Genomic DNA, 3,845 nt, shown 5'->3' with positions numbered 1-3,845 from the left:
ACATATATCTGATGTAAGAATACAGGGCCCAGTGCAGTTATCTCATTCACGATGTGAACCAAGAGGTGTACCATGATAACGAAAAAGGATGGAGGGAAGCACGTCTCAAGTTGGCACAGAGTCTCTACCAAGTAACTATGTAGAGCACCCAATTATTCAGCATCAATCACTTTTTGAGCAATTGCGTTGAAGAAGTGACACAACTGTGTGATGACCACCTTTATGTATCCTGGATTGATACCCTTGATTGCAATAGGGACCATATGTGTCATCATCACATGACAATAGTGAGACTTCATGCCAATTAGCTTTAAATCTTTTATCGAGACTAGTTTCTTAATGTTGGATGAGTAACCAGTCAGGACTCTCAACCCACATAAGCACTTGCATAATGCCTTTTTCTCCTCAGGTGTTTGAGAGTAGCAAGCTGGGGGAAGATAATGTTTTCCATTTGGTCTGTCTTCAGCGTGTAGCACTGACCTGATTTTAAAATGCACCAAATCCTAACATGACTTGATTACATCTTTTGTCTTGCCCGGTATGTCCAGTAAGAGGCCGATGATGCTATCACACACATTCTTTTCAACGTGCATGACATCGATGCTGTGGTAAACATCCAAGTCCTTCCAGTAGGGCAAATACTTAAAAAAAAAATCGGCATCTTCTTCCACAGCATGCCGGCTGGCGTCTCACTTTTCTTCCTCTTTTTACCTTCGATGGCTTCCTAAAAACAACCTTGATGCTCTTGACCATTTCAAACACTTGTGCCCCAAGGTTTTGGGCCAGTACCTTGCTCAATTGTGCTCTCAAAATATTTTTCATCTTGCGGTATTTGTGAGTTTTGAGTAAGAATTGTGTGTATCGCGTGTACACTTCCTTCTGTGAGTACGGAAGGTACACATACGCGGTGTCATCCAAGCACACTACACATCCTTGCTTCCCTTTAACCTATCCCGATTGGGAAAAAAGGGCGGGATAATCACTGATGGTAACGAAAATCATGACTTTCAGCGTGAAGTACTATCGTCAGAACTCATCCTGCACCCGGACCCCATCGTTCCATAGTTTCGCCATATCTTACATGAATAGTTTCAGAAACACATCTATATCGGTGCTAGGTTATTTCGGTCCTTGGATAAGAATAGACAGCATAAGGTACTTTCGCTTCATACATAGCCATGGAGGAAGGTTGTAGATGGCAGGACCACTGGCCAACTGCTATGTGAGGTGCTCATGTCAACAAAAAGATTCATTCCATCGGTATTTAACGCGAACCTTACATTCCTTGGTTCCTCAGCGAAATTTGGATACATGGCATCGAACTTTCTCCATTGGCTAGCATTAGCATGGTGTCGAAGCTTAGTTCCATCCTTCTTGCGCTTATCGAAATGCCAATGCATCAGTTCAGAGTCCTTAGGGTTTGAGTACAAATGCTGCGAGCGGGAGATCACTGGCTGATACCACATCACCATGGCAGGACTTTTTCTCTTCTTCTCTATGTTGGAAGAAGTGTCTTCTTCGTCACAACCAGTATTACTCTTATTCTTCTTCTTTGCGTTGGCGGAAGCATCTTCATCCTCACAATCATCATTCCTCTTATACCGGCTCGCATTGCATACTGGGCATCTATCCAAGGCTTTGTACTCTTTATGGTAGAGGATATAGTGGTTCAGACATGCGTATATTTTTTGCACATCCAATGATAACGGGTAGATAAGCTTCTTCGCCTGATAAATGGTGGTGGGCAAGGAGATAGGATTCTGAATCATGTTTGCCAAGAGACTTAACAGATCCGAAAAACTCTTGTCGGACCATCCATTGCTGGCCTTCAACCTTAGAAGTTCAAGCACCAAACGCAACACAACGAACTTCTTATTACAACCCTTCAATTCCTCATACAAAAGTTCCTTTGATGCGTTCTGTAATGCCTCAAAATTATCTAAACCTCTCTTATCCCTTAAAATATGCGATTCTATGTGGCGCAACATTTTCTCCAAATCAAAATCAACATCATCATCCATCATAACATTAGTGTCGCATTCGACACCCTCATCATCACCATGCACTTGATCAGCAACGATGTCATCATTTGGTTCGTATGTACGTTGTTCGCCGTGTTTGGACCAACATGTGCAATCCTCGATAAAACCTATCAAGATCAAGTGTGATTTGATTATGCTTGATTTGTCTCATAATTTCTGGTTCTTATAGTCAGAACATGGATAATATATTTTCTTTATCTTCTTAGTCAAAGCGTCATTCTCGGCGGCTTCAATAAAAGCAAAGAGTCTTTTGATATATATTTCTCCATGTTTTGGCTCATCATACATCCATGCTCTGTCCATCTTTACCATCAACCGCAAAATTAGATATATAAATTAATTAATAAGAAAATCGTAATAAAAAAGATTTCTTAAAAAATGGGAAAATTTGGGCTTGTTATGATTACAATATGTCTACGCAATTGAATCTATAATGGAAAAAATTAGCTCAAAACAATATGGATTCATTATTCTCTCTCCTTCTACATCTAGATCTAGATCTATCCAAAAAAATCCCCATTCATGATAAAACATCCTAGAGGATATAAAACATCAAATTGAAGCTACATTTTGAAATATAATGCTAGAATCATGTGAATCTACACAATTTAATCAACTTTGGCCACAAATTTAGCTAATTCGAGGATCTAAATGGCTGAAACCATGAGCATCTCTAGATCACATCCAAATACTATTTAAACCTTAAATCTAAATCTGGACTTCAAAAAGATGCTGGCTAGGGATGATATATTCTTACCTTAGATGGGTCGTCCAAATAATTCAAAAACAAAACATTATCCCCTATGTTTTTAAATCTCACTGCCGCCTTTGAGCTGCATTGTTCGGACAGCGAGCCCTGTCTGAATGAAACTACCCCCATGGACAACTACTTTTTATGAAAATATTATTACAGACGGTTCACATAAGGAACCGTTTGTGGAAACAAATTTCTAAAGGCGGTTTCTTAAGTGAACCGTCTATGTAAATTCTCTATTTCTACATGCGGTTTACATAAGGAATCGCTTGTGAAAATATCGCATTTTTACAGACGGTTCCTTATGTAAACCGTATGTGAAAATATACTCCATTATCACTAACGGTTAACACAAGAAGCCGTTGTAGAAATGCGATATTTTTATATGCGGTTCCTTATGTAAACCGCTTGTAGAAATGAAGCTATTCTCACAGGCAGTTCACATAAGAAACCATTTATGAAAATTAATTTTCACAGGCGGTCCACAATTGCACGAGGCCGCAGCTTACTACTCAAGCTGTTTGTTATATGAACTGCCTGTAAAAATGAAAGCTAGGTGTCAAAAAATAGCTTTTGTAGTAGTGGGGGTTTCTATAGTAGTGAGAGGACATGAAGAAATGCTACTTAATATGTTCATATAAACATGCTATCACAGATGGATGTTAAACCCTATCACAAACGGGTTTGGGTTCTATCTTTGTAAAAATGTCTGTGATATCACATGCAAATTAATTAACATAAGAACATGGTTCATAATATAAACCTAGACATAACATGAATCCCTAGTAGGTCTTGGAGGATTAAGCTTCAACAACACACATGTATTTTACCATAATATCAGGAAATAAATTGTCTTCATACATTTTCTCGTTCTCATCAAGATCAATCACCATCCTAACTAACTCATTCATGCACCAGAACCAAACAACATTGCTTCCAAACCTCTTGCCCTTATTAAGAGAGTGGTTCACAACAGACTTGCAGGTCACGGAAATGTCCCCATTATGACGAACACCAATATAGAAATTTTTATCCGGAATAAAAGACAT

The sequence above is a fragment of the Phragmites australis genome, chromosome 7 (assembly GCF_958298935.1).
Source record: "Phragmites australis chromosome 7, lpPhrAust1.1, whole genome shotgun sequence".
In the NCBI taxonomy this organism is placed as follows: Eukaryota; Viridiplantae; Streptophyta; class Magnoliopsida; order Poales; family Poaceae; genus Phragmites; species Phragmites australis.
This window is presented reverse-complemented; position numbering follows the sequence as displayed.